Raw genomic sequence first — 22215 nt, 5'->3', positions numbered from 1 at the left:
AGATATGGCACTTCGGTGTTGTAGAGTTCTTAAGGGATTTGAAAGTCTTGAATTGCTTGACTGGATAATCGCGTTATTCGTTAAATTGCTGCAATGTTTTCATTTGTTTATTGAATCAAAACCTTTCATTTATCATTCGTACATATACATTTATACACATTAACATGCAAATATTTATTTATTCTTCGAAAGTCTTCGGAAGCTCTACAAAAGCAAGCCGAAATTAGTTCTTAACTTGGTTAGTTGCTTGGTGGGAGAACGGATCGCGATATAATATTCGATATTGTGCACGTATGCCAGCGCTTCTTTCCATCGTCGATACGCTTCTTAAACTGAATTTTTGCCATAATCTTTAACTCCTTCAGCGAATTTGCTTCTATTTTTTAAAGCGACGACCCTTTCAGTTCTCTTTATTTTTGTAAATAGAAACAGTCAGACACATCCACGTCTGGCGATTATGGAGTCCGGGCATCGTTACAGTATTATTTATTCACTAACAAGCAACGAAGTGTGAGCTTACAACAAACAAAAGTCGCCAAGCTCAAAAAAACAGGTCTAAACTTAGTGGCTGTTACAGACGAAGTCAAATTTTTATCATGCTTCAGGGCGTGCATATCAACAATTAGAGTCTTCAAAACCTCTAAATTCAACTGAAAGGTCCCCGGCCTGACGCATTGATAGCATTACTAGAAAAAACGATATAATTTTTAGTTTATCTCAACTTTCCAAAGGCGCGTCGGATTATTAGTTTGTAAATTATATCATTTTAAGTGAAGCAAATTTTGTTATTGTGAAAAAATGGACGCATGTTGATAAAGCATTGCTTCTTGAATGTAACACATACAGATGAAGCAAAAACTTGGCTTGATGACGAGTTTCCAAACACCATCTCAAGAAAATTAACCATCAAGGATTGGTACTAACTTTAAACATGCCGAAGTGAGTACCGAAGACGGTGAAGACAGTGTACTCCCAAAGGAGGTTTTTACAGAGGCTAGGTTGAAAACATAAAAAAAAATTTAACAAAATAATTTTGGATGACGGTAAAGTGAAGTTCTTCGAGATAGCAGGCACTCTAAAGATATCAACCGCACATGCGTACATCATATCATTCACTAATATTTGGGTATGGAAAAGCTCTGTGCAAAATAGGTGCCGCGCGTGCTCACCTTTCATCAAAAACAAAGTCGAGTTGATGATTCGTAGCAGTGTTGGGAAATATTCAAGCGAAATAAACCCAATTTCTTGCGTCGATATCTGACAGTGGATGAAACATGGTTTCATAATTTCACTTCGAAGACCAATCGACAGTCATCCGAGTGGACTGTATGCGATGAACCCGCTCCAAAGCGTGGCAACAGACGGCTGGCAAGTTTATGGCGCATGGAACAATTTTTATTGACTAGCTCGATAAAGGAAGGGGCCTCAACAACAGATATTTTCGGTTCAAATAGCTTGTGTGTCAAAATTTAAAAAAAAAAAAACAGGTGTTCTCACCACTCCTGTCATAGGAAATATCTGATGTTTCCTGTAATAATATAAATTAATAAGCATGAATGTTATCCGCATAGATTTGTTATGGCCATACATTTGTATAAAATACCGCAGAAACACATTCTTGTCATAAAAACGTGCACAACTATGAGTTTACATAACTCAATTACGGCTTCGGTAATATACACATACATATACACTTTTCTGAAAGCCCACAATAGCAACAGTAGCTACAGATCATAAGCGCAATTAGTTTTATAGACGCCTGAAAATTGATCTTTATCTCAACACCTTAAACCAGTAAACAGTAAGCCAGCGCTACAGTTAGCCGCGATTTGCAAAGAAAGTGTATTGAAATATGTGAATGAATGTCAGATTATCATAGCAAAATGTATTGTTTACCGTCAAGGTGCATTGAGCTACACTAGTGGCCTTCTGGTGCTAGCCTTGCTGGAGTCTTCGCATTCAACATTTGAAATTGCAAAATCGTGACTTACCAACGATAATCTTGGCGATGACCGCCGACATAAAGTTTGGTCGTGGTGCTTCCAAACTGCAATAATGCTTGGTGTTTGCTATTGTTGTACGACCGGCAGTTAAACGCCGTTTTGTTGGTCGATTGGTCAGTTGGTCAGTTGTGGGCAAACTCATGATTGCGAACTTGAATTGCTACAAAAACGAAAAAAAAAAACAATGCATTACAATTGCATTACATATTAGGCTGGATATTTGTTTATTAGACGACTTTGTTACTCGCCCGTGAACTCATGAATTGATGCAATTTACTCCAAAACTTTGCGAATTCTGGTTTTATCAGAATTTTGTTTTATTCGTGCATTTTTTGCTCGAATTTTTTTTTATATATCCACAGATCTCTTGCCACTTTTTGAGCTACTTTTCCAGGAGCATGCTAGGCATGATGCTATTCCTTCGAAATTCAGTGATTCGGGGAACAAGTGTGATCATTTCCCTATCTAGTCTATCAAGGTGATCGAAATCCATCCCATCTAAATCGACTGGGACTCAGAAAAGAAGGAAGAAGAAAGCTGTGGACTAGCTTTATGTAGGCAGTGGATGGCTCAGCTAGAGCGTGTGATCTTGAGATTTCCAACGTAAAAGCGGAGACAGTCTCGCCTTTGTCAATTAAAAATTACAGAAATATGATAAACTATTTTATGTGACCGGACATAAATAAATTATATTGCCTTTCTAACTGAAAATATATAACATCACAATTCTTTACTCATAAACTCGGTTGCCACAATCTGCTCTCTATGTTAACAAATATATATGTATGAAAATATTTAAAGATGGCTTATCTAACTATTGCAATCAAAATAACCAGCTTCGCTTAAGTGCCAAGTACCGTTGCCTGCCCCATTTGATGAGGTGCAAAAATTTCCATTAACTTCACAGATAACAACACTTCTTGCAACAGCAGCGTTGCACCATATTAAGTCGAGATTAAAATCACATGTATGCACGCACACACACACACACACACACATACATAGCTTAATAGCCATACATAAATACTTTAACGTGTTTTTGTTGCATTAACTACACTTCAAATTGCCATAATCCGCCTTGCTACTGCCGTTGTGGCAACATTTTTAAAAGCAATCTTTCACAGAAACATTTTCATAAATTGTAACAATTTTTCGTAATCATCGCCATCGCGAACGCCATCATAAACATATGGCAATCAAACAAGCTTGCAAATATAAACACACATACAAACAAATGTACGAGGGCATACTACAAATTTTTGTTTTGATTGCCATAAAGCGTTGAAACTGAACTTTCGTAGTTGGTCAAGATTGCCATTGCTGAATAACATTCCATTTCGAAACCCTGTTATTTTTTTTTCATCAACTGTAGAGGTTCTTATAATCTGATTTCACTTCAAAGGTAACTGCTTTACAAAATTCATAACTCAGCTTTGGTTAGGTTAGGTCGTAGGGTTGATCCTAATCGATGGACCTGACTAGTACAGCTGTGAACGTTTGTTCTTTGTGTTGCCCAAAAACTCTTCAAAATAGATTACCTGATCCCCATAGGTAACGAAGCGACTTGAGCTTACCATACACTTCTTAAGGCGGGAAACATCTTTATCTACCGAGATATTTCAGTCTCTATAGAGTTAAAGAACGTCCGAAAAAATATTTAGTCGCACTGCGTGAAAGCCTATTGGACAGAATTCAGTGGGAGCACCTAGAATTCCGACAAAACTTTGCTAAGGCGAAGTGGTTTAGAGGATCGCCTACGGTTCACTTTGTACCAGATGGATTTCGCAGTCACGCAAATTCTCATTGCTGATAAACGAGCTTACGAGAGGTCCATAGAGCACCGACACGTTTAAAATCAGATGAAATTGGGACAGAAGTGCGCGATCTAGAAAGTTCATCGCATTCCGGTGATTTCGGGTGACCGGGCACCTAAACATATCTAATAAAAAGCTTGAAACTACGTACTTTTATTGCTAATGAGGTCACTCTTTGACTAGTTTTGAGCGCATAGTTATCGAACTCAAAGCCAATATAGTCGCTCTGCTATCGGAGTTAATGCACACCTCTCTGAAAGAAGTTAAAAAACAGCTCCACTTGCAAGACGCTACAGTTGTCTGGGGTAGCTTAAAAATGGAGTTGCTGGAACTTATCTTAGACTAAAGCTTATTACTAAAGAAGTTATTATTTCTGGACGCGCTTTCGAGTATTTTTCGAGGAAAAGGAATCATAATTGATATACGAAATATGTATATTGGGCTGTCCTCCTCCTCTGCAATTACGCATTGGTAACGCTTAGTGTTTATTTTGAAGTGGCCTCGCTTCGGATGATATTTCGTAGTCCGTAGCACGACGGCCGTCATATGATTCGTATCGTCCAAAGTATCATTTAAAAATAAGATTTAGATTTAAAGGCTGACATTTTTTATCATTGCTGTTGTTGATTCCAAAATGTACAATTGAGAGCATGATACATCTGGCTTTTGGCGAGGAACGTTCATTGCGACAAAAAATGTGTCATAATATTTTCTAAAGTGTATACTTTTCAGGTACTCATTCAGTTGAGCTCTTCTTCTTATTTATCTTGTGAATACTAATTTTATCAAGTCTTAAGTCGACTTTGGATGGACGGTGTTTTTTAAGACAAACTTGGAGGCTCCAGTGAATAACATCGGCAAAGCTTTTCTTTATTCAGTTGAAGTCAGGTATCAAACCCCGAAATGAACATCCCTAACCTCAATAATTAAAACCGGGTCAGTCGAGATGTATATATTGCATCACCACTGCCAAACAAAAACTCTAAATTTGAAACGCTTCGGATACATGTGTGTACGCGACAAATTACGAGGGGAGTTTTCGCTTCCAAAACCCTGATGTCGAATCGTCTTCCGAAGTCGTAAACGCACCTGTACTAGGCACTGCACTTCATTTGAAGTACAATGGCGACTACAAGTGGCGGCAATTGTCAACTTTGTTGCAACAAAATGTTAAATGATGCAAAAACATTCATCATCGCGCATACAACAACAATAGTACAACTTGCGAGCCACTTAGTTTACATTGAGGTACGATTCGCAGAGTCAGGAATATGCTTTTAGTCCCAGTGTCAGGAATATGCTTTTTGTGCCAACACCAACCGTGGCGAAGAGTGACGAGCTGGCAGGCGCAAGGCGACAAAAGGTAGCACACCATAAATTAAACGCGTACGCCGGTCCCGCTGCGCATGCGCACCGCAGCATTGACATGCATAGTATATGTGTACTGCGCTCTACTACCTGGTTAAGGTCGTGATACCCATTAAGGATGCGCGGCCGTGTAGCAATAAGTACCAAACGCAGCAACAACAAGTGCGCCGACAAGCGCGAATACAAAGAATGGTAGATGAAACATTGGTGTGCACGAACAGGTGGCGGGCCTGACAGCTCGCCATAGCTGCGCGGCAACTCGTTGAAATGCAACATAAATGGCTATGCGGAATTTGGTGTAATTTTTATGTACTCACTAATTCGTTTGTGGCACGGTGCACGGTGCACAATGCGCTCAGCAGCGTTGCAAGCAACCAGCCAGCGTTCAGGCGATATTATAGATGCTCGTAAATTAAATTTGCATTGACGCTGTTGCTGCCGCTCTTCACGCGGTGTTGCTGTTGTCGCTGTTGCCACACCAAATTGGGTTGGATTATGTGCGCATCTGTCGGATTTGTGAACTCATTTTGGTCAATGAGGCTAACAGCAACAGGAGCGTTCACAACGGTCGCGCAACAACCAATTCAATTTGTGCATGCAACACAACATTCATTGCAACATGCAGCAGTGTGCAGAACGATCGCGACCGCTACAATAATAGAGGTCTCATTGCAGTTGCGCGTGCGATCTGTGGCAGCTACTGTAGCACGTTCGGCGGAAGAAAACGAAAAGAAAAGAAGCACACAAAAAAATCTTATTAACAATTTCCAAAAGGATGCGCGGCGTTTTTAACGTACGACAGGAAATCACGCGACATGCTACTGCAACAACTGCAAGCACACACTCTCACACCGAACCGCAGCGGCAACAGCAGCGTCGCGTAAAAGCGGTCGCATATAAACGCATAAGTTTGTACGTGTTTGTGAAATTGTTACGGCGGCTGTCAGCCCATAAGACACTGCATTTTTTTACGTCTGTTACACGGCCGCGTGGACGCTTTTATTTGGTATGCAATATTTTATTGTTAAAGAAATATTTAATAAAGCGCGCGAACCGTTCAGAACCGCGCGGTTTGGCGGCGGTCTTGTGGCAGTGACGGCGTTGGTGACAGGTAATCGAATACCAAAATTCATGTGCATCGATATATGTATATGTTATGTAGAGATACAAATAAATGGAGCTACAGACAGTTGAAATGCATGTTAACCAGAACCAAACATTGGAGTCGAGACAGGTAAGCTAGTGTGCGTCCAAAACCAAACACAGCACAGTCTCCACTAAAATTGAGTCAATATAATATAAAAAAAATAAAGCTAATCTTCCTCCAAGCCAATACCCTGTAATACCTAATGTATATTCGCATAGAATTGACAAATCAACGGTGCGTAATCGATCTGTGCTTACTCAAATTACCGACTCTGCTGGGCAATTATGTCGACGGAATATTGGACACAGTGTCGGATGAAATGAACCTCCGGAATTCGTAGTTACATATGAAATGGCAAGACAATCTGAGTATAAATCAAGTCACAGTTGTCAAAAAGACTTACTACGAAAAAAGTATTGTCTCATTGGAAATCTCACGTCTATGTAAAAACCAGTTATCTCAGCATATATTCTAATGGTTGTGAAAGTTTTATTGATGAACAAAATGAGGGATATACTATATTTTACTCTATTAAAGACATGAAATATTGACTCTGATAGTTGATTGGAAACCAAATATACATTTATCACGTTCAAGTAAGGATGTGTCGGGAAACTGAAATTTCAGTGAGCAGGCCAAGCGAAAACCTCTTTAAATTTTTTTTTTTTGCATTTTCTGTTCCTTTATACCCTTAGAATTAATGTAGAAACCCACTTTACCATTGGAAGGTTTCGAACGTTCGGAGCGCTCGGAGTGCACACCTTAAACTTTAAACGCAATTTTCTCAAAACACACTTTTTTATACTGGCGCACATGATTCCGGTGGAGCTACTCAACCGATTTCCTTAATTTTTTCTAATTGTTCACAAAACGCTTGACTATCGTCCCTATATTTTTTATAATTTATTGGCAATGTTATGACAAAATTTATATAAGAAACATGGGAAAAAATTAAGAAAAGAAGACGTTAATTACTTTTTTATTTATCAACAGTTTTTCATGATTCTATTAGAGACGATAACCATTCGCGTACTTTTTAAGAATAAATTGGGTTCTTGTGTTTCAGATGATCCAAACATGAGAAATCGTGTCCGCCAGTGAAAAAACGCATCTCAATCACCCAGCCATTTCTCCGACAGATGACATAAAAAAAAAACCGAAAAAATTTGTTTATACACTCCACGATATACCTCACGATATGTGAAAAAAAGTTCTATTGTAGAGTAAAAATTTCTTTGAAAAAAAAAATGTTAAAAAAAAATTAGGCCAGAATACCCTACTGACCCCTTAATATAACCACTGTAGGCGAGATTACTTCGGAGTTTCTGTTATCACAAACGCTGTCAGGGATGACATTGAAATCAGTCGTATCTTTTTGGACTAACAAGTCTATGAGTGCGATTATTCGGTTTTTAAAAGACTCAAGCAAATACTTTTTTCCCAAAAATTTAAAGTAATTTATTTTCAACACAATAAAAAATGTATGGATAAGAACAATAACTTTTGTTTTGGAAGCAACGGTCGGACCATATTCACTTTGCTTTGTTAAGTTACGACTGTCATTTTGGTACATATCTCAACTAAAAGCGTGGACATACTCTACCCGTCTATGGCAAAACTAAGTAAATGATTGGGAAACAACTATCTTTGAATTGCATTAAGATCTATTTATTTAATAAGACTCTAACCATTATGGACAACTTTCAGCAGATATTTTTACGAAAATTTCAAACCTACGAGTAGATTAATACTAATACACATGTCTTCTTCTATGCCTTCGTTAGAAATAAAAGTAACGTCATATCTTTCATATTTCCGCACCTTTGAACCTTTTCTCCGAGCACAAGTATTCTTCCGCTCGTAGGTTGGTGTGTGAGAAATAACAATGCAAATAACACGATTTTGAGTGTGGATAAAAAGTTATGTACGCAATCAGTAACAAATCTTATTGAACTGTCGATTGCAATGGCAATGGCCGTAATGAGGTTTGATTGCCTGCCATGGTGGGTAACCGAAGTGCCCATGCGATATTGTATTAACTCAGCCCAAAGCAGACTTTGCTTTGTTCAAGCAATAAAATTGCGCAGCCGCGCCAAATGCGTAATAAAGACGTAACAAATAGGAAGTCAATGCGCCAATATGCTTCTATATGCAACTGCATGGGTGCATATGTATGCATGGGCATGTGAGTGTGCATAGCCCAAAGGTAAATAGTCGGCATATCTATTGATACACGTTAAATATAAATTGCAATGGGAATGTGAATAGGAATAACAAGCAATTGAACCGTTGGACCACTGGACCACTACCTAACCGCATATAAGTGCAAATCCACACATGCGCACAACTAACTAAGTGCCTGAACTATTTCGCGCATGCGCACAAGTGTGCCCGAAACGACGTCGGAGTGTATGCAAATGCCGAACCGGTTTGCAGTCAGCCACCCACTATAGCCGAACGGTGCAATTAACTGTGCAATGGCCAAGGAGATGCCAGCTGAGGTTGTTGCGACTGCGAAGAGGATGCTAAGCAACTAACAAACCGTAAAAATCCAAACTGTAGACAATGACCATAAAAGCTACTTTTTCCATAAAGAAAAATTGGTGCAACATGAAAGTAGGCAAGTGGCCACAACGGTAGTGGAGGACACTGCCACAGTCGCAGTTGCAGCCGACATTGGTATGGCTGGCATGCCACTTGTGCCATTTGTGGTGGCTGCGGTGGCAAGCGGCTGCAAAGGGTAACTGTGGTGCACGATAAAGAAGTTAAGTGCCTCACTTCTGACACGCGCGCCTATGGCAAGGCTGCGGCGGCGACGACACCGGTAGCTTTGCTTACGCAGATGCCAAATTGTCGTGGTCTTCGGCAATATGTTGTAGCATCTTGCGGTTGTCAGCATCATCAGTGCGGCATTAATCATGCCTTCTAGAGGAAAACCAAAGCACTTAAATTGGGAGAGCGAAAGAGAGGGAGCGTAAAGGAGCAAATACTAAATGTAATTGGGAGTGTAGCCAAAAGAAGAGTCATTCTCTTCTACTTTCATTTTGCAAGCCTTGTGGGAGTAAGGCGCATACGCAAGCGTACACTGTGGCCATGCGAAATGCGACGAAAACGAGGCTCTCTTCGACTTGGACTCTTTTGCGAGGTATTCTACATATTTGTGTTCGATACGCGCCAATTTGCGTCTGGCGCACGTGTGCGCCCCCCAACACTATATCTTAACGGACAGTAGCGTTTGTTTGTGTCACCGGCGTGCCACATGCATTCGCATCAGTTTACGCGCGCCGACCACCAGGAGCCGCCAACATGTGTAGCCCCCACCGACAAGGTAGCAGTGGCGGCCGCGACACTGTCATTTGTATTACGCGGATTTATCTATGATAAATGGTGTTGGCTCATGTTGCATGGACGCGTGCATACTATAGGCAGGTATGTGCGTATGTGGCACATTACAAAGGTCTGTCGTCGTTGCCGCCAAGAATTTGCAACCGCGCTACTGACCACTTCAGCCGTTGTGAAAAGGTATTACATGAGTTTGGAAGCACTTACACACACGTCACCTTACGTATTAGACGCGCGCGCACGTTCATAAGAACCCGAACTTGTTTGTCGTCACTTTACACGAATTTTCATTTAGCTGGCTGTATGCGCGGCGGCTTTGGCGCAACTGGTCCTGTTTGACAAATTTTCTATCAATATTGCTGAGGTGACAGGTCGCCCGCCATGTGCTGAACGTACAAACAAAATGCAGGTTTTATAAAAATTCCAAACAAATTAGGATTAAAAGTATACCAAATTACTCAACGGATATAAATTAAAGCCCGCAGAGCGATCAGCTTTTGCCAAACAAATTAGGCATTTTTCAGGTGCAAGGCAATTTGAGGCACTTCAGGAAGATTTATTGGCCGTTGGGTATAAAGAGTGGGGTAGTTTTCGAATACTATCATATATGATTCCCAAAGGTCGTGAGTTATTCAAAATCCATTCTACGATGAAAGTGGTGTAATTTTATCTTTGCGTGAGAGTTTCCATGGACGAAAACTCCGTAAAAAATTCTTAGTGATGCCTTCCTATAGAAAAGTTCAACCCCTGATTTTATACAGATTAGTTTGTTCTTGAACCCATTCTCTAGAAAGTTTTGCCTAATGGCACACGCTGAGATGGCACATCTGTCAAACTGACAAGCATATTCGCCCTCAAATTTCTCTAACACTTTATGTTTAATTAGATAAAAATATTGGTGATAGCTATTTCACATACACGTTTTATAACAACTTTTAGTTTTTTTTTCAATAGTTTCAAAGTTGATTTCGTGCTCGTGCTTCGTTAAAGCTTAAATATGCCAAATTAAAAAAAATGTCCGTATTGTAAAAAAGTAATATTTTGACTTTGCGAAAGAAAATTTGACCATTAGAGATAGAGTTGGCTTCAGCAAGTCTTCCTTCGGTGAATTTCTAAGAAATTTCGATAAAACTAGGTCTCTTAAGGCAAAACTGGCTCTGGAGCAAAGAAAAAGACAAGTTCTAGGGAAGATCGGGTTAGAGAACGTATCAGCTTGAGGGATCGCTTCAAAACTGCTGAGGACATTAAAGTGGAGTTATTTGAAGATGTCGGTATGGAAGTTAGCGCAAGAACTGTTCGTCGGAGGCTTCAAGAGGTTAGTTTGAACGCTCGTCGGGCCGCCAAAAAACCACTTTTAACCTCAAAAATGCGTCGAAACCGTTTACAATGGGCAAAAGAACATCAAAATTGGACTCAACTTGATTGGCGAAAATGTAATGAGTTCAAATTTAACATTTTCTGCAGCGACGGTATGTCCTACGTGAGAAAGAGAAGTGGTGAGCGGTTCAAGAACGAATGTGTTCCAAAACTGTAGAGCAGGGAGGCAGCCGAATGGTCTGGAGTTTCTTTTCCTGCTATGGCTTTTGGCAATTAGCTCAAATAAAAGAAACCGTCAATGGGAACAAGTATCAGGAGATACTTGAAAGAAATTTAATACTTTCAATGGAAAACCACTTTACTGAAGAGAAGTGTCAAAAAACGGGGAAAAATATGGGGTCGTTTGCTGTCCCTATGTACTACTACTTTTCTACTACTTGTGTAGCGTCCCTATTGGAAAACCCGTTAGAAAAAAAGAGTGTTTTGGCTATTTCTCCAATTAAATGACCGTCAAAATGTCAGCAAATTAGTAAAGAAGCGTGTATGCCTTTTGACACCTATGATCATAGAATATTTATTGCTGTTCAGTGGTATTTCGAAAAATCTATGTTGAAAGGGAATATAAATCTCTTTAATTACAAATATTTTGCCTTCAAGTGTGAAGTGCACTTTTACCAAAATTTATAGTCCCAATGAACCTTCCATTGTCAATTGTTATATCCATGTTAAATTTTAGATTGAAGGCATTAAAGAATAATGTCAAAAGTGTTTGAAATTGATGCAATAATATGCTAATGAAGCGGCTGTGTGCCGTAAATGCTACTTAAGTGGTAAATTTATGGTTCAGATATGCTATAACATATATGTAAACATGGAGACTCTCTTTTTGTGAAAATAGAAATTCTTTAAATGAAATCATTTATTGCTTGTTAGCAGCAATAAATAGCTCAATGGTGAAGCGGTCTGATGTGACATGTCTAAAGCTAAATTCACTTTCGAATTAGCGTTAGAAAATTAAACTCAACATATGTATTTTTAATTAACTCAATTAGCAAATTGTAAATTAAGAAATATGGAAATTGTGTTATTTAAGTTGTTATTTGAAAAGTCTGCAAAGAAGAAAACAAACTTAACACTAATCTTGCTAAGAATTCTGTTGAGAACTTCTTAATTGGGTGTTTCACACATTCACACTTATTATAGCATACACAATTACTAATGTATCCCTTTTAGAAAAGATCTGCATATGGAAAAATATTTAAAAGAAATTTAGCAATTATTCTCGACTCGAACAGGAGCAGACAATTTGTTAATTGAATAAATTAAGTGGCTACCCAAACGCTTATATTATTTGCACAAACTAAGTTGTGCTGAAATATAAATATTTTATCATTAAAATTGCTAAAATTTGATACTAATTGAATGACAATTAGTACGTATATGCTACTGGTTAATTGCTTCCGTTTAAAGTAAATTTACTGCAATTAAATGAGGTGTCCCTTTGAACATTGTTCATGGAGAACACTTTAAAGAAAAGTAAGCTTTACAAAAACTTAAAGATATGCGCACTGATTAGCAAGCAATTAAGTTTCACCATTACTAACTGTAAAAATAATGTTACACCTTTACATCCGGTGCATGAAGCAAACTGCTTAGCATTAAATTCTCATTGCAAACGGCTTAAATTATTATCATATACCCATATACATATATGAATAAGTTACGGGGACTGAAGGAAAAATGTGAATTACAACAAAAAACCTTAATGTTAGAAACCAAGTAAATTATTAAAAATGAAACAAGATTTGCATAACACGACGGACACTCAATTCATTCATAAATGTGAGGCTCGAAAGCTGTATTTGCATAACCCACCGAACTATTCCATTTAGGTATTGTAAACATTTTATAGTGACACTTGTCTGAAAGCTCAAAACCTATGATTTATAGTGAATTACTGTAGATACTTTAAGAGTGAACTGATTCTGGGAATTGTTTCGGTTTGACTTGCATAATTTTGGAATCTGTGGTCAGAAAATAGTGAGACTTTTTAATTTAAGTTTCGCACCTAAACACATTTTTGGAAATATTTTTTTTCTAAGTTAACATGACTGTCAGTGACATCAGTGCCAAATGTCACATCAAAATAATCATTAGTGCTTGGTATACGCTGATCTTTCTGAAGTATATAAAGTGCTTCAATATTTACGAAAAGCGAAATAATTTACAAATAAGTTCCATTAAATTGTGTGTGCCCATCGAATTTCTGGTGTCGAAAAATTTAGAATGTTGGAAAATCCCTTCGGCGATAATTGTTTGTCACGAGCAAGTATTTTTTTAATTTTTCAAATTATTCAAAGAAGGTCGAGTACGCGTTGATAACGAACAACGTCCAGGGCGGCCATCAACATCAAATGATGATCAACACGTCAATAAAATGAAGGAATTGGTGTTTGAGAAAGGATCAGTGAAAACCATTTTGAAAGATTATTTGAGCCCAAAAAAAGTGAAGGCATAAAATCACTATTTTTTTTCGAAAAACAGCGTCGCTTTAACACGAATATGAAACAAGGATGTCATGAAACGTATTACTACTGGCGATCAGTCTTGGATTGACTGTATACCCAGCATATGAACAAAATTGTCTCCATTTTTGCTTACGATGTTTTTCGCTGAGCTGCTCTTCCGATATAATCCAACTGTGAATATATAAGAGTGGAACAATTCAGAAGTCTGATATTCTCAACACTTACATTTGTATTGAATTAAATTGATCGAGTTTCGTAAATGTTTGAACATAGCCGCTGAGGCTTTCTTCGGTTCCATACAAACTTAAGAATTCCCTACTTAATCTAAGTTTCACACGCACAAATCTACAACCCATACATACCCGTTTCATATGCGTTTAAAAAATCATTAAGTCACCTCGAAATCGTCATAGTTACACGCAGATAAATATTGTGACACACGTAAGCCGCGAGTCTGGCTTGTCAAGTGACGCGAACGCTTTACCAGCCTTTTGCGCAGCACTCTTTTGAGCTTCGTACATTTCAGCGCTGAATTTATGAATGAATTTTTAAGGCTGTCCGATAGTTGAATTTGCTGGCCTACAACATACACACCCACATAAACATAAATGCTTGCACACCTATATAATCATCTCACATACATATGTATGTATACATAGGTTAGGTGCGAGTATGTGGGCGATTTGTTTATGCTTTTAACTCGGTTTTTCGTGTCTTTTCGATGTTTTGCTCGTAAAACGTTTTGCGTAATTTAATTAATGAATGAGAAGAGCGGCTGTGTTGTGAACTGTACACAAAGTTCGCCTTTAAGGTGTTAAAAGTGGTGATGATCCATGAAGTTGTGGTGGCTAAAGCGCTTCGACAGCAAACATTTTATATGCTAATGTACTTGTATATATGTACATATAAAGGCACATACTTTTGTGCATATGTATGAACTCAACTTGCTAACGGTGTATAATTGTACATGTGGATGTGTGTAATGCTAGTATTTTTACCAAACACCTCTCGGTTTGTGTGGGAATATTTTATTATTTGCACCTGTCGAAATAACAGTAAACAATTATCCCATGGAAGCCGACGACGTTTAGATGGCTTGTTAGGCGCCATTACAAATTGTGTGCCTCAGATGATGTAATAATGAGTCTTATTTTGTGAAGATTAAGAAAAAATATGTGCAAAATACATATATAGAATTATTGCAAAGAAGAAAAAGCCTGAACTTCGGTAGCGGCGAAGCTACAATACCCTTCATAAATACAAAATATTGCTTATCGGAACTTGATTTTGATTTCAGCTGCCATACAAGCTATATGCTATAGTGACCCGATCCAGAAAGTTTCTGCAGATATTGTAAAGCTACCTTAGGCGATACTTCGTAACGAATTTCGTGCAGGTATCTCATCAAATAAAAAATTTGTCCATACAAGAACTTGCTTCTGATTATTCAGTTTGTAAGGCGGCAACATATGTATATACTATAGTGTTCCGATATCGGCGGTTCCAACAAATGAGCAGAAAATGTGTGAAATTTCATATCGATATCTCAAAAACTGAGAGACTACTTCGATATATATAGACAGACGTACGTACAGACTGACATAGCTCAGCTCATAATGCTGATCATTGATATATAATATATGTGTATTTTATGGAATCTCTGACTTTTCCTTCTTGGTGTTACTTTGCCTGGAAGTTTAAACTTACTCTATCCTGTTCAGAATATTAATATATCTGAGTAGTATACAAGTAGTTCCGAAGATGTAAGTACCTGAAACTATGTACCTGAAACTATGCAGACAAGATACGCATACGTAAAACTCAATAGAGAATTGAGCGACATTTTTCTGAACTATCAGAACTTTGAAAAACTAACAAAAACAGTTCGAGTCAGTTTTATGTATGTCCCGAACGCCCGGCTTCAAAAGGTCAAAGGTATGCAGAAAAAGACTGGTCTAAAGCGAAGACGTTTTGTATTAGAACTTTTATAATCTGTGCTTACCGAGTGAGGCGACTGATCCCTTAACCTAAGCCCACAGTTATGTGTTCAACTACCGATTTGATTAATTTTTAAGGATCGCCGAAAATAAACTGTTTGTAGCCAACTCATATTTATGCTTCTACGCTTTCTACTGCGCAAAGATTAATATTTCTTATGTCGCTGTGCTAAGTGTACTTATGGACGTAAACTTAGTTACATCTTTGCTAGATGCTTGCTCGAGTTTATCGTCCTAAATTCGGTGTATTACACATATTGATATTATCCAAAAAATGGGTACTTTCGCAAGCTTTGGGTCGACTAATAACAACTGTACAATTTATCAAACCCTCTTCGAAAACTTGGTCAAGTGAATTACATTTGCAACCATTTGGATAGATTGTGGACTCAAGTTACGAGTATTCCCAACAACGCTTATTTTTGGGAAGATAATGAAAAATCTTCGAGAAAACATTTCTTAAAAATAATCTTTAGTAAACCGATTTTTACGCTTTAATTGTGAAGCATTTCCTAAAAGAAGTTTTATACATCAAAATTTAGAGCGGGCGAAGCGAATATGAAGCTGTCATATATCAAATGTATTCATTGACATTTAGAAGATCTGCATAAAGTGGCTTATATTCGAAATCTTTCGCTAAGAGGCTGTATGTCCCGAATGCCCGGACCGACAACAAAACCGGTTTTTCCCACGAAAACTTCTGTTTTCGTCCATGTAAAATCTGTCAAACGAAAACACAGTTTTCGCTGAAAACTACTTGAAAACTTACATTCCACTCATTATAATCGGTGCCTGCTCTAGATTAATCGATGTTTTTGGAAGACATATTTTGCCGGCCCGGAAATTGTCACTTGATATTTGTTTACATTCCATATACAAATACAGCTGTCGCTTGATATTCTCATATTAGGGGGATTCTCTTGCTCTTGCAAAACCTTGCACGGTGCAGAAATTGCAGAATTTTCCTCTTGGTGCAACGGCACAACAACAAACCCACGCAGAAAATTATTTGCTATGGCTATAAATAAGTATGTCAGACCAAAACCCACGTTTATTTTCGTGCCGTCATATATTACTAGATTCTGCAATGGGTGCTCTCTTGGCCTTGCATATTTCGGTATAGGATTTTTGCATTTTGTGTCATCGTGCAATCTTGCAAGAGCAAGAGAATGCCGCTATTGATAGTTGTCAGTGAAAACTCATCGAAAACACACGTTGTCAGTCCGAACGACTTAGATTCCACAACATACAAATGTGTTTTCAAAATGTTTTCAATGTCGGTCCGAACATAGTATAAGAGGCTGTAAGAAAGAGCTCTATAGCTTGCTGCTGCCTTCATATAACAATATTTCTATTGTGGTGGCGCTCAAATAAATGCTGTATAGGAAGTTACCCTTCAGAAACGCTTTATGTTATTCATTCACGCTTTAAATTTGTCACTAACAGTGATTTAACCGATCGCAATCACTTCCGTGAATTGTCATTACTTTTCACAAGAATTCCTAACATTGTAGAACATATATTACTTTCTAAGTATACATTCAATTCGATTATTAATTTTAGTGTGTATTTTTACATAAATTTTCTATAATTCTGGTTGAAGCTGAGCAAAAAGTTTGCGATGAGTCAGTGGCGTCAGTGGAACCAGTTTCATTCACCGTTTTCAACAAAAAATTGATCGTAACGCCATGCCAAGCATCAACGGAGCTCAATTGATTCATCACTCGCCGCAAGAATAGATACAGGTGCGCGCCAGTGGATCGAGTACTTTGTTGTCGTCGCTCAGTGGTTTTTGTTTATTTGCAAAAATAATGCTGCGGAAGAGCAGATTTACTGAATTAACCAACAATAAAAATCCATTTTTGACGTATACTATGTATGTGGCTATACTCTGAATGAAATTCAGCACGTTTATGCGTATAATTTATTTATCATTTCCGGTGCGGGGGCGTAAATAACGCCAAAGGCTATCAAATTGACGAGCGCTACTTGCACGTTTCGTGATTAATTGTTGATTATCTGGTAATTGTGTTTATGTACAAATTGATTTATTTATTTCAATTTTATTGCAGTTGTTGTTGCTTTATATTTGTTAGCACAAAAATAGAAACTGTTTGGCGTAAGTCAAAAGTATCTGCGGTTCAATAGACAACAATCAAACTAGAAGATTTTCAATACATAATAAAATCAGTTTCCATTATTTTCAATCTCTCGTGAATAGAAATTTTCTACTATTTCTTTGCTTATATAATACGCACATTTCCTCTTAGACTAGATCGACTGCCTTCGTTGTGGTATTAGAACCCATAACGGTATTTTCAGATAATATTATTTCGGTAATTTTTTGGACAGAATATCTGAAACTATTCGCTTTTAATTTAGTACCTATTTTATCTAAAATTCTTAAACAAATGCAGACATTATAAATTACACACGCCGCACTTAATACTGAGTTAACGCGCTTGAAACGAATTTATTTGACCACTTTGAAACAAGTTATATGAAATAGCGTTAAAGTTGAACCATAAAAATTTACAGTAGTAAAAACTATACTTGTATACGCCACGTACCGTGTAGGAAAAATTGTCACATTGAACTTTTTGTATGCGTGCCGTCCCCTTCGAAACCTACTATCTTTAGTAATTCTAAACAGCTGTCAAAATGTTTCTTTTCGTATCAACAAAAAATAATAATAACATACATATACATATACATATGTTCTCTGCTGATCCTCGAGTTGAGAGATAACATATTGACAGTTGCTTAATAGTATATAATGATATTGAAAGGTGAACCAATTCCTCATATACCGACCAAATGCATTGAGCACATGTAAACTGATTCGATTCTAACGAACGGGTGATCCATTAGTACTTTTTTTAGTAACCTTTTTTTCACAGATCAGGGGTGAGTCGTACAAAGCATGTTATTTTTGTTTAGTATTGGGTGGCATTTCATCACGGAAATACTAACGCCTGAACAAAGTTTACAGATCGTTCAACTTTATTACGAAAATTCCTGTTCTGTAAAGAATGTATTTCGCGCGTTTCGGTGGACTTATTGCTAACACAATCGACCTACTGAGCCTACTATTCGCAAAATAATTACCCATCTTGAGACCCGACATTCACTATTGGATAATATTCGACCGAATAATACACATCCAGCACTCAGTGAAGATAATATAGCAACCGGAACTGAGCGTGTACACGAGGACCATTGGGGAGTCGATTCGGCGCCGTTCGCAATAACTCGGACTGATGTATGGAACGACTTGGTGCATTTTACGTCGCTATCTTAAATTGAAAGCGTACATAATATAGCTTGTGCAAGAACTGAAGCTGATCGACCTTCCTAAGCGACATCGTTTCGCTCTATGAGCTTTTAAAAAGTTCCGAGATTTTTGAGCCAAATTTTGTTCAGCGATGAAGCCCAATTCTGGCTCAATGGGTATGTAAAGATGCAAAATTGCTGTATTTGGTACGAAGAGAAACCTGAAGAGATTCAAGAGCTGTCATTTCATCCAAAACAACGGTTTGGTGTGGTTTGTGGGAAGGTGGAATCAGCGGTCCATTTTCTTCAAAAATGTAGACGGTGAGAACTTAACCGTCAATGCCGACCATTATCGCGCCATGATAACCGATTGTTTAGTATATGAAATTGAAGCTCGTGGTTTCGGCGATATTTGATTTCAACAAGACGGCGGCACTTCCCACACATTGCATCAGTGAATGGATTTATTAAGAAAACACTATGGTGAGCAGATAATTTCACATTTTCGGCCGTTTGATTGGCCACCAAAATATATTGTGATATCACATGGTTAGACTTTTTTCCTGTAGGAATATGTAAAGTCTAAAGTCTATACAGACAATCCCCTTTCAATTAAGGCCTTGAAGCAATTTCAAGAGTAAAGGTTAGACTTTATGTGTTTCGAGATCGATTTTTCGGGTATATAGTATAACGATTGAAGTAGATAAAGTGACTGCTGACTCTAGGCTACATCCAACTCTCTTTTGAGATAAAAATAATCAATATGCCACTATGATAGATCTTACATGGTGTATTTACAGTATTAATAGATCACAAATTATTATTGTTTACATTTTTTTAAATTTTTCGAAAGTAACTTTTCATGGCGTCAAAATGTCAAATCCTAGAGGGAACCCACTTTGCGTGTAATTATATGTACCTACATACAAATATTTCTATATATATGCATATATGTATATGCTAAAACACAGCCATCGAAGTGGTCGATGGAAAAAATCTGCATCTTAACTTAGGCGCGCTTTTGGACCGAACGGTACTGAACAGGTTTCAGTTCAGCCGCACTTAGCATAACAACAACAAAGCGTGTAGTTTTGCAAGCTTGCGCATGGCTTGCCGCATGTATCGATTTCATTCAAAAATCGCTTACACCCTTCTTCCACCATACTCCCTTGGCGCCATTGGCAACCGACGCAATTGCTCGTTCACTTGAAGATCAATTAATTTCGCTAAAATGCGCTATTAATTTGTGCTGTTGTGGTGCGCTGAGCAGCACCGTGTTGTTGTACCATAGAGTTGTGGAAGTTGTTGTGCTGTGGCTTTGTTGCACAATATGCGCCAATTGAATTTATAGGCATGGCTTTGTTGTTTACTGTTAAGTACAGGCTGGTGGCTTAGATGAGTTAGCGCTGCCAACAACTCCGTTCCGCGTTGCCGCCACAATTCAACAGATATGCAAATTGCCTGTCAAAGTGATTAAATGACCGCCCTCTCATGCAATAATGTCTTTTTTTAACAGGTTTCCTGAAAATTATTTCTCTCATTTCTTTCCGTGTTAGTGATTGAGCTTGTAAGTCGCTTGGTTATTGACTTTTCTTTATTAGATAAATGAGCTGATACTCTGGCCAATATGTCTCTATATAAGGGTTTTTCTTATTTATCAGTTGAAAACATCTAATTTGCTCTCTAGAATGGTAATTTAATATTTTCAAGGATAATCATAATGAAACCTAAACACATAACCTCTACAAAGCCTTATGAAATATTCTTATTCATGGTAACACCGATGGAAAAATACGATTTCTTCGAGGCCTATAGTTTGTCGCATTTGTATCACAGTTGGGCGAAAAAAATTATTTTTTGGATATACAGTCTTCTTTAAGCTATTTTATTCTGAGTCGCCATCGTTTTTATTCCCTGAAGACGGTATATTTATTTCGCCACGTTGCTTGTAACACCAAAAGGAAATGTCAGAGACCCTATAAAATGTATGTATAAATTATCAGCGTAACGAGCTGAGTCGATTAAGCCATGCCCGTCTGTTGGTCCGTCTGTATATATATATATATATATACGACCTAGTCCCTCAGTTTTTGAGATATCCAACTGAAATTCTGCACCCATTCTTTTCTCACTACGAGTCTACTAATTTGCTGGAACGATCGATATCGGACCATATAGCATATATGTATGTAGTTGCCATACATCGGAATCAAGAGCTTGTATCGAAAACTTTTTCATTTGACGAGATATCTTGACAAACTTAAGCTTGGGGTATTGTTCTAAGCATCGGTGGTAATTGAGATCAGATCACTATATCAGATAGTTGCTATACAAACTGATCGATCACAGTTCTTTTAAGGAAACTTTTTAACGTTTTTTCTACTCTGAATCATGGCAGATCTCCTCAACGTGTCATATATCTTCGGAACATGTCAGTAAACTTCGTTGTAAAATGATGAAAAACAAACTTAAGTTCTTTAAAACATTAATTAATAAGTCTCCAAAGGCTTAAAAGCCCACACGCAAGTTATGATTTTATCTCGTCCATCATTGGCGCCGACAAATAAAACGAAGATTTTATGTCTAACCCACGCTAATATTCACGTGCGGAAAACTGGCAGCCGCACCGCAGCAATAAAAAATCGAACTGAAGATATCGTTTGATAATTTCTTAAAAAAAAAAAAGTTATGCCGTTTGTGCTTGCACAAGAGTGCTCCGACGGCACGCGTGTCCATTTAATTAATTATTTAAGAAAATGTAAATGACTTAATTAGAGAGGTAAACAGTTGAAGTAGAAACGTGCAGCGCACAGCAGGCAAACACACGCAAAAGCGCGACGGGAATGCAGCGCTTAAGTGCACCGGAAATGTTGGATCATTAAGAATTGTAACAAACTCGTATTTATGCCGCATATTTGCCAGACAAATATTTATTTATTTATTTATCCATACATAGATATATTTTATCGAGCGAGACTTTGCTGCTTTCCACTACTGCTAAGAGAGTAAAACCATATTAAGCATAAGCGGGACCAAATACTAAAGTTTAAGACACCCATACATTTTGTCGGCTACCAATTATTAAATCTTTGTACTAGAAATCTGGTATTGCGTGTTGTGGTGTATTCCTCCGAGTTCACTACTAATCTCTACTCCCTAAATGGATCATTAAGCTTGAAAGAGGGATTGCAATCTGAGAAGAGAGAAATCGGTTACCGGAATATGTGGCGAAAATGGATCAGTAAGGGGTTTCACATAGTCTCATAAAGTTATAAGTAACAACGACCCGAAAACATAGCGTTCAGAGTTGTATTTGCGTAAACTTATTTTAGTATGCAATCTAACAACAAATTTTTTAAACTAATATAAAAATTTCTGATTTTATGATTATACGATGCTTTAAATACGTTGTAATTACCGCAAATG

The sequence above is a fragment of the Bactrocera tryoni genome, chromosome 1 (genome assembly GCF_016617805.1).
Source record: "Bactrocera tryoni isolate S06 chromosome 1, CSIRO_BtryS06_freeze2, whole genome shotgun sequence".
Classification (NCBI taxonomy): domain Eukaryota; kingdom Metazoa; phylum Arthropoda; class Insecta; order Diptera; family Tephritidae; genus Bactrocera; species Bactrocera tryoni.
Note: the sequence above shows the minus strand (reverse complement) of the source record.